The sequence below is a fragment of the Oryzias latipes genome, chromosome 15 (assembly GCF_002234675.1).
Source record: "Oryzias latipes chromosome 15, ASM223467v1".
Lineage (NCBI taxonomy): Eukaryota > Metazoa > Chordata > Actinopteri > Beloniformes > Adrianichthyidae > Oryzias > Oryzias latipes.
Window position 1 is genome coordinate 16,922,534 of NC_019873.2, and position 11,115 is coordinate 16,933,648.

The following is an 11,115-nucleotide window of genomic DNA, read 5'->3' on the forward strand; positions in this document are numbered from 1 at the left end:
GAAAGGAGGGAATGTTGGAGAGATGAGGAGAAGATGGGGAGATGATGGAAAGGGTGTTTGATCAGGAGAAATGAAACTCAACAAAATGAAGTTGCTCCTCAGGTTGAAACCGCCCACATTTATGAAAGAGGTAGAGAAAGAACGTCCCACCATTGACTTTATTATTTACATATAGGCAAAAATATATATGGTCTTTAGATTTTAGAAACACCATTAAGACTAAAAGCCATAAAATTGAAATTTATTTAATGTTGAAAGTGTAGTTTTTCATATTTTTCAGTTTGCGAACTTTACCTCTTTGCGACATAAAAAAGTAAATACCTCCCAGGATAAAAGAAAAAATCAATTTTTGTTTTTCTGAACTGAAATATATTTTGATTATTTATTGATGTCTTTGGTTTCATTTCTGACCTGTGACTTACAGTCAAGTCTGGTTTTCCTGTACGACATTATGAATCTAGTCATGTTGTGGAGAACAGAAACCAAGGTTCTGCACTCTTTTCAATCTGTTAAAGGCCATTTTATAGTTTTTTATTGAAGGTTTTTATCATGCAGATTTACATTAAAAAGGCTGAAAATCAACTTTTTGGGCATTTCTGTTGTTGGGTTTCTCCACTGTTACAGTGAATCTTTCCCACACACAGTAAGGGCTCCTGAGTTCACACACTGCCCTGAGCTCCTCTCCTCTCCACCTCTGACGTGAATATATGAGGGTTTTTTATTTGTGCAGTGAAAGGCGTCGCTGAGTTAAGTGGCCCTGTTGTGTCCTGCCTGAGCTCTAACAGTGTCCGGCGGGGGGTGTGGATGAGAGAGGTGGAGGTGGCGGGCGTGGATGAAGGAGAGGCCTGCATCACCATGCCTAATCAGCCTTTCTCGCCAGGGTCAAGACTTTCTGTCTGGGTCCGCAGTGCTCCCTGCCACTTAGGACTCGCCCATTGAAGCGGACAATGTCCCTGTCAGTCCCGACAACACTTCCTGCCTCTGCTGGCTCCAGCCCTCGCAGGGATACACAATATTTCACAGCTCCCAACAATGGCCTGTCTGCCCGCACCCACCATATGGTAACTATGGGCCACAATATTGACACACATCACTAATTATTCAAAGAGCAAGAAGGAGAGAAGGGTATTGGTCAGTTTCCCTCTGCTTTCTTATATAAAGTGGTGTCATATGCTCAGAAGGTAAAACAACTGTTTCGTGTAATAAATCTAACAGGAGGAACCCCTCAAAAATTAGATGTGCCCTCTCAAGGGACTAATCCTCCCATTTGCTTATTAAATGTTTAATTAAATCAATAAAAAAATGACCAGTATTCTGAGATAAGACATCAATTTGTTGAAGGCATAACAAGATTATGGATCTGTTCAGTTAAAAAATACACCTATCTTCAAGGAATCCCCAAACCCTATCATTTTTCTGCAGTTATCACCTTGCCTCAAAATCTTTTGGAAAACATTCAAAACTTCTGATGTCATAAATGTCAGATTATGATGAGCCTTCTAGGCCACATGGGGCAGTACACAATACCACAAGGTTGTTGTCTTTGCTTTAACAATTAAAATTAAAAAGCTTTTGCTTCTGAAAAGAAGTACCAACAGAATTGTTTCGTGTTCGCAGACCTTTGTTATACATATCAGGCAGCAGTGGATGCAGTTTATTCTTCTTCTTATGGTTGTTTTTTTTCATGTTGCTGTAAGTTTTGTTAAACCAAAGACTGAAAAAAGTCCCTTTTATGCTGTTTAACAGGAGGTATGGTAAAATGGTGCCTTCTGAAGCTGCAGACTTTCTGTTTGTTTACAAATCTCTCTTTGCCGATGTTTGTTTCTGTAAATGTCAGATGATGGAGATCAATTTAATACTTTTTAAATATAAAATAAAAGATATTTTCAACTAAATGTTACAATTACCAACTGTATGAGCAAGCCTGTTTGAAATGTATATTATTTGTGCTATTCTTTTAATTTTAGAAAATAATTAGCTGCCTTTTAAATGTTTTTCCTCTTTGTAACTTTTTCTAGCTCCAACTTTCTGCTTAACTGCTTAACACAATAACAGACAATAACAGAATCCCACAGAGACAGAGGCATAAATAAGAAAGCAATTAAACAAATTGCAGAAGACAGATTTGATGTTTCTACCCACCTCACAACGCTGTCTTACGTCTGTGCTCTGTATGTCTGCATAACCTAGTTCAGCTCCACTGAGGAAAGTCTGCTAATTACCTGTTGACTGCTCTACTGTGAAATTGTTCTTTGATTGTTTAATTGTGCTTTGGTGGCTGTTCCAGTGTGTTATTATGGTTTGACTTGTGTTTAACATTACTAGGAAAATGACACATTGTAACCCGGAAGGAGGGAAAGGTATAGTTATAATATACTTGTTTTGGACCTTATTATAGTTTTTGGAATCTCAAAAAATCCAGAAACAAAAGTTGCAAAATAAATGAGCAGTTCCTGCATATTTAGTAGTGAGGGGGAAGCCAGTCTGTCCCAAATTCCCCCTGTCTGCCTCCGCCAGCATGCGCCCTCGATGTGGGAATGTGCTCCTGTGCAGCAGGCCATGACAAGCCCATGTTGGGACAGGCCTCACTGATGCACTCCAGAGAGCAATGATTGACGGCCTTCATTGAGGGAGGCAGGATTCCTCATCTGTCAGTCAAGATGCTGTGGCGGATAAAGACGCGCAGTGAGGGACTCCTCACATGCTGGAGCTCCTCCCGCTGCCAGGTCTTTAACATGGAGGCAGTGGCGGTTCTACACTAACTTACTCCCTGGGCGAGTAACCCCACCAGCGCCCCCCCCCCCCCCCCCCCCCCCCCCCCCGCACACATACAAAATTTGACAACATCCTGTTGTGTTCCCTATCTTCTATTTAGCCATTTTACTCAAAAAATGCATGAATTTTCTAGACTCATATTACAGGGGGGGTCAAACTCAGTCACACAGGGGCCTAAGTTAAAAACACGCTTAAGGTTTTGGGCCGAAGAAGATAAACATTAACTGAACACACTAAAGCTAAACTTTTAAACCTTTTAAACTGAACTTTTTGAACATAAATATGAATAAAAACAGGAACATTAATCCAGTATAACTCAAGTTAAACCTTAAATAACTTGTAATATTTTGCTCTCCAGAGAAATATATTCTGTCAAAATTATACAAATATGAACATGCTGCAGGACAAAAAACAAAGAAAGCCTGGAAATATTATAATATTAATAAGAAATTACATATCAAATAATTCCATTTTTTTTGCTCTTTCATCATTCTTTAGAGCATTTTTTTTAGAGCTGGACTCCTGCTTCATTTTTAGCAATAATTTCTTAATGTGTGACGTCCTGTGTGTGTCTTTGTGAAACATATCAGAGGGATTAGATCTAAAAAATAAAACTTATTGTGATTAATATGTTTAGGTCTTATAAAACATTAAAGACTAAATCTTAGAACTCATCAGTGGGATTACTCCAAAAATATTTGGCATTTCCCTAAATTTGTGCAACACCAACAGTAGAAATCCTCCAAAAAAACTCAATTCTAAAAGAATGGTCTGCGCTCATCCCCCCCCCCCCCCCCTTCCCCTTCCCTCTCACACACGCGGCTCCGTCTCTATGACGGGAGGCGCAGCTGCGGCTCAGAGTTGATTGTCAGATAGAAAAAGACTCCCAATCCCCTGTTAGTGTGATTCACCCAGCCACCGGAGAATTGCACCCCCCTCTCGAGTTTTTTTACTAATGTTCCAAAGACTACCGCAAAGAGGTGTGGCCGCAAGCGTCTTGCAGCAGAGGGCGGTGGTCACGTGCGCATCGGGTCTGCTGTGTCTGGGCAAAGAATTGTGGGAAATAACCCCCATTGCCTGCTTTTGTCGAAATTGGGTTGAGCACGGATGTTTTTTCTGCCTAAATCCTTTTCATGTGCCTGTTTTACGTTGTTTCACTCTGAATTATTCTTTTTTTTTTTTTTTTTTTTGCACCATGAGTGTGAAGAGGAAATAGGAGGAAGACATTATTAAGAGTCTGATGTTTCAAAATAAAAGCATTAAGTGTCGGCTACTGAAGCAATTTCAACTTAAAAGCTTTAAGCTACCTCTTTGAATATAGTGTGTACCACATTACGCATCGGGCACGGCAAATGCCGCCCCCTATGAAGTGCCGCCCTGGGCGACCGCCCATATCGCCCATATCAAAAACCGCCACTGCATGGAGGAAACTTGGTCTTGAAGACCGGGGGTGGAGGTTGCCTCAGGTCCAGATGTTCCAGAGCTTTCCCATCCCACTCCTGTGATGCTCTGTAGCACATCTGTCCGGGCAGAGGTGTACCATATTGCTTCCCATCTGCCACATGACACACAGAAAGTGAAGCACACGTGCCCAGAAACTGCCCATTTTAACCAGGGCTATAAACGGTGTAATTCACGGGTGTGAAACAGCAGGTTTTTAAGAGCGCTCCGAGGAACGGAGATGAGCTGGAACCTTTGGCAGCCGACGGACAGATTTTCTGTCCCTGGTAGCCACATGAAACCCAGTAAACCGAACACTGGTCACACTGAGACAGAGCGGCAGTGAAGACCTGCTGCAGCAGGAGAATAACAGGCAGCATCTCCGCCTCGTGCTTTCTTCGCCTCTGAGTTTCTCGGTCCTTACGCAGTTCACCATCTGTCACCTCTCTGTCCCAGTCTCTCTTGCTCACTGTCTTCTGTCCCCTTTTTGAGCCAGGGGGGCGATACGGAAGTGAATGTCACCCCTGTCCCAATGTTACTTAGGGGAAATTGACTCCTTAGCCTCTGTGCTGTCAGCAGCCATATGCTGATGTTTTCATATTCCAAAAAATGAGGAGAGGGAGTCATAAAGACTGCTAAATTCAGAATTACAACCTTGGCTTCGACTGGCGAAGAGAGGCCCCTTCTGTCACACCATGAGCGTTGTTACATCCCCACTCCCTCCATCCCAGAAAGAGCCAAGAGCTTCTGGATCAACATATTAATGCTGGCCCTTCACTAAACATAAGATTTTTCTAAGACATCAAGTCTTATCGGTCAGTTTTAACCCCATTATTAAACATTTACAGATGGAGTTGGAAAAAGTCAAAGTGTAAGTCACGGTGCTGCTTGTGGCTTCAGGAGGCGTTGCAGTCTCCTTCTATAAGAAGCTTAATGCTGCATTTCCGGCTTATCTATATTTCATGCTTTTATCTGCTCTCAGCTTTTAATTAGGCAGTTAGGAGCTCATTAAATTCAGACGGGAGCAAACTTTTACCTCGCTGCAAAGTTGTGCTGATGTTGAGCTTTTCACGACAGCGGAGGCTTTTTACTACCTTCACATCTAAAGTGTCGTAAGGAATGCCTTTATGTGCTTCAGAACACCCATTTTCTCTTTGAATATTTTCTTGCCTTTTTTACATCACTGGAATAAATACAGAAAATGGAAGATTTTAAAAAGGCTTGTGGACAGATGTAATGCACAAGCTATTTTTTTTGACTAAAACTGACTGAAAACAATGGGAACGCTTTTACATTAGATCATGAGATGATCAAGAGATAGGACTTTAAGGTTGTTAAAACTTATTGTGGATCATCATTTAAAAAAAGCACAGTGTGACTTGAGTTTTCTTCCTCTTTTGCCCTGCAGGTACTGTAGGTTGTTTTTTTTCTGGCCCAATTTCATGCCATCACTGTTAGCCAGTGGATTTCAAAACTATTTCATCAACCTGGTGCGAATAAAAAATATCAACCTGCTATGCTGTGATGCCTGTCAAAGAGAGCTAACATCTTCACTTGGAAAGGTGCAAGGCCTCGTCGTACCATGGAGCTGATTAGTACACCTGATGGTCCCCTGTGAGTCAATCAAGGCGGTCATTTAAGCACAGGAGCTTTTAAAAATGGCAGCGGCTGGTCACTGGGATGTGGCTTGTTGCTGATAATCGGTGGCGTGGTGTGGTGCGGCGTGCGGCTGACAGATGCCTGCTCCAGCTGGTACGAGGGGGGGGGTTTATCGCCCGGTTGGAACGCGGGTCCTCATACCCCTCCACTGTGCTGGCCACCGTGGCCGTGTTTAATGAGTCACGAATTGCCTGTTTGTCTTCTGCTCCCTGCTGTTTCTGCTCTCCCCCTTCCAGAACAATCCCTGAAACACATGCTGCTGCGCTCCACAGAGCAGCCAGACAGAAAGGCTGAGCCAAACTGTTGTAAAGAACAAAGTTGGCATTTTTTTTCCTTTTTCTCCCCTTTTTTTCCTGGGAGTTCATCTAAGGGAAGGATGGGCCGTTCTGCAATAAAGATGTCTTTTTAGAAGCTGAGCCTGACCTCGCCAATATGGCTACCCCGAGAAATCAGTGGCCATTTGAAGCCCCTGACAAACACATAAATGGCTTTATAATTGGGCTGCTTTGTTGTGCGAGCCGCAGACTGGTCTCAAAGTACTGTTCAACACTTTGTGGTAAATGGACTTACATTATGACAACGCGGAGCAGTTGCTAAAGTAGTTAAAACTGGCAGGCGGATAAGACAGGAGCAGGTGGCGCCACAGATATGGTTTGATTTAAGCCCCTCAAAAAAAAAAAAAAAAGTTGTTCTGAGACAGCCAAGCAAATCACAGTTTCATCTTTTTCTTTATCAAACAGATAGGAAATTTCAAAGCAAAACCCTGGGATGCTTTTGCCACAGCTGACAAACACACACTGGAGTAGAGTCACAAGTCGCTCTCACCTGTCCACAAGGCACACATAACTGCTGGACAAACATGGAGAGCTGATGGAAGCTCGGCCTGTTTTATTGAATTTTGATGGGAAATTAAAATTTGATGTTGTAGAAGTTTTGATAAGGATGCTATAAATGATATTAGATCTCTCCAGTTTCCACACAGAAATTTTGGAAGCGAACCCTTCAGAAGAAGTGAGAACTTTTCCGTGGAATCTTGACAGCGTCCGGATTCATTCCAGTGCCGTGAAATCCTCATTCTGCGGGGCAGCTCTTTGTGGCCCACTCTGGGATCTCGGAGTGGCATTCTTCTCATTGTACAGGTCACCGAGACAGAGGCGGCCGGCCTGAAAAGATCCTCGGTGAGGGAAGACAATAGCTCGGGGCAGCTCATAAATGTCTCCTGTTCAGCTCCGGCCCATTGACTCCTGGACTCCCCGCCAAGCGGAGCCCTGTCAGACCAGCCCCTCTCTCTAACAGCTTAATTAGCAGAAAGAACAACAATGTCAGAGCCTGTTTCAACTGAAATAAAAACAAGAAAAGACCCAAAAGCTGCTCTCTCCACCTCTCATTGTGCCCACACAGCCCGTGATAACACCGCGCTGACTTTTTCGTTCAACTGAGTACAAATAAAACAACATTCCTTCTCTGTTCCACAAGGAGCATGACGAACGGCGGATGGAGAAGCACAGGGGGAGACTCTCAGCTCTCGGATCAAACAAGTTCTGATTATAACGCAACTTTATTGTGTCACTTTTTGTTTTTCTGAAATCCCCCGATCCTTTTTGAAACGCGGAAGGCCTCACTTTGATCTCAATATGATTTTCATTTTTCATGATAATGGTGATGGCGATGATGATAATGCAGTTTGCATTGTGATGATAATTTGAGTTCCTGGCGTCTCGGGGAGAGTGTGCGTGGGGATGCTGCACTGGTGTCCACCATGCTGGCTTTGAACCTTCTCCTGCCCTCTCATGTCGTCTTGACTGATGGGTCGTGTCTTTTCTGACACTTTCTCAGCCCGCTCTGTGTGTTTTGTATCCATTCTTTGTCTATTATTTGGTTCCAATATCTCCTCTAAGGCATCCAGGTTCCTCATGAGTGAACGTTGCCTTCTGGTGCCGTTTTGTATCTTTTTTTTTTATGGATGCGTATCATTAATCTCTCTGTCCGTTTGAGCCCCATCTTTTCCAATCTCCCCGCTGTCAGTCTTTGTTTGCTTTCTTTTATCCGCGGTTCACATCAAACACTTTCACCAGATTGATTCTCATGTGAACAAGGATGCAGTGGGGGGGGCAAAAGGGACCTCTTCCCCCAGACTTTGAAAATCATTCCCATCATGTCCACTGCTTTCCTGACAACCCCCCACCCCACCCTCCAACAAACACCCCCTTTCCCCTGCCCACTGTTGTGCCCTGGGGTTAAAAAGAATCACAGATAATTCCACTTCCTTAGAAACATATTAGGCAAAAAAAACACAATTTCTGAAATAATTTTATAAATGCACACTTTTTCAGGCAAAAACATTCAACCTATTAAAACCCACCTCATCCTGGAGGTTGCTGTGGCCTACACCAGCTATGTTTGTGCGAATGCAGGTTATAACCAGGACATGCTATCATTTTATTGCAGCGACAGACACTAACTCCGGATAAGCAAAAGAATCATCCCTTGTCTAAGCGCTTGGCGCTTGGATAAATAATAAATAAATAGGCGCTTGGAGAAAATTCATAGCTCCACGTGGAGAACGTGCATGGTCCCAAATATATCCCAACCAGGACTTGAACCCCCACACCACCATGCAGCCTGCATGAAAGACCATGCATATTTTTTTTTGCCATTAGCAACTTGCTGCAAAATTCTGCTGAAAGTTTTATTAAAGCTTGACGAACATAATTTGTCTTAAAGTAAAATATTTTACCCTGAAGAAGCAAATTAAACATTAATTTTTTTCGACAAAGCAGGCTTTGTATTGGAGTTTATTCCCATTTGGGCTGAGAAAAACGTCTTTGCCATTAGTTTTAGCAGTAGTTACTTTGTTTTGAGAGTCCAGATCAGCCATGACTAAGTAATTATTACTATTTCCAAAAGAAGGGTAGTTCTGGTTAAGTGCTATTTGTGCAGCTCTGTCTTTTATTTTTTTATTTTAAGTTTAACAACGTATGTTTGAAATCTGTTGAAATCAATTTATTTCTTTAATTTGCCTGACTCTTTAGTGGAATCTAACAATTTACAGTCAAAGTGAATATTCCAGGTAGTTTCAAGCCTTCATGTTTTGACATGAGCAGAGTAAATTATGGTCTGTATATCCAAGCACACCCACCCTTGCCTTTCAAAAACCCACCTGTAACGTCAAAGACTATCAAGCCTTGTTCATTATTAAAAGGTTTCTTATTTCCTGGTCAAATAAGAGGAATTAAATTATTCTGAAAAGACTATAAAAAAAATGATGAAAAATGAATAGAATTATTCTGGAGTAGATTGTTCAAAACTCTGTAGGGTCATGAGTAACAAATGGACATACTGTCTAAACCATCATGGTGTTTCCCAGATTACATTTTTGCCATAACAGGACTTTACTTTTTGTTTTACACTTTAGATCAGCATGCTTTGGCCAGTAAAGATGTCTGAGGTAAGACGACTTGAGAAAATCTCAAATTTAAATAAACTGAGCAACTGAATATCTGTACTTCAATGACGCTCCACAAATGAGCACTAAGTAAGCATGATGTTCTTCTGTTATCTCTTAAATGTAAATTTAATTTCAAAACAGTAAATCGTGTTAACATTTAAGTAAATCGGGTTTGAGTGCATGTTAATAGTGCAGACAAATTTGTGATTTACCCCTAAACTGACTTGTAAACGTGTTCAAACGCCTGTTGTGTACGAAGCTCAAGAAAAGCTTTTCTCTGTCCCTTTAATATGAAGCAGAAATGCAAGTTCACTGTTTTTGTTGTTAGATTCTACTTTTTCTTACTTAGAGTTGCTCATTTACTGCATAGATTTCATAACACTACATCAAAAATTAGCACAGAAGCTGTGATGACCCTTTGTCAAACCTTCGTGGAAACAACTGATGGTGTAAGCTCTTTATTTCATCTGGATGGTCAACCATGAAGTTCAGCTGCAGGACAGCCCTTGGCCTGGCTGCAGCAGTATTGTCAGTTTCCTGACTGCATGAAGACATACAACCCACATAACTTATTTTTTAAGAGCGAGCCCCTTTGAAAGAGTTCATGGCTGAACCATATTTAACCAGACCTCCTGCCAGTGGCTGGGCCTCTGGCGGCCCATTCTCCTCCTTAGTGGCACCGACAAGCCAGCCGAATATGATATAGAGCTGGACCGCGGAGGAACTGCACGATTTATTCCCCGCCAAACCCAAACATCGTTAGAAGGCGTGCTGTTCTCCGCCTCACAAAAACTCTATGGGCCACAATGCCGTGGCAGCAGCATAAATTACCTTCAGTTTGAGGTGGGAAGTTTTATGTAGAGAACATCCGAACTCTCCTCTTCCCATGATGCAAAACATTGTTTTCCCAGGTTACTTCAAATAATCAGAGAGGGAGACAGAACACTTTGTCACACTTTCTTTAAGGTTGTTTTCTTTTATAAGGAAAATACATGTGTTCATCTTTGCAAAAAAAGGAAATGTGTATCTTATCATAAAAAATAAAAAAAACATTCCCGCCATTTCTTCATTGTTGGCTTCATTTCCCTCGCTTGTGACCTCTGCTGATTGACACCCAGCAGTGCCAGATGACCGCAGGGCTGCAGGACAATCCTCGCAGGTTAATAATTACTCGGATCCTTAAGTGAGGGAAGCCTGACCCAGAGCACAGCACAGTAGGCATGGGCAGCCCATGGCACCACTGATAAATGAACAACTTGTTTTGTTTTGAAAGAGAAGTGGACATTAAGCATTTGACTGCAGGGAAACAAGTAAGATTGTGAATATGGGTTTAAGATTAAGCCACATTGAACATTCGTACCCGTCTTGCAATTTTTCTGAAAATGTGTGCTCATTTTCCTTTGATGTTTTTCCTGGGGGTCGACTGTGCATGCACGTCCTCCTGAAGGAGGGAGCACAGCAAAGAGAAGAAGAACAGAAGGAGGAAAGGAAGTCCAGCAGAGCGAAGATGACAGAGCGATGCAGGAGCTGCGAGGCAGAGGCCATGACTTTTCTCAGAGATGAACATTAATAATATGACAGGCCACAATGGAAGCACAGAGATCAGAGAGATCACCTCTATTGTCCCGCCATCTCCTACTGACACCAACCGCTCTGCCGAGGAAAGAATGAGAAGAATAGAGGAGCATAACCTGGCTGCTCACCATGCTACTCTTTTTAAAGTACATAAAGGCTCCTGCATTTTAAGTTGGATTCTGTTAAGATGTGGAGGTGCTGCACAGAAAACCTGGTTT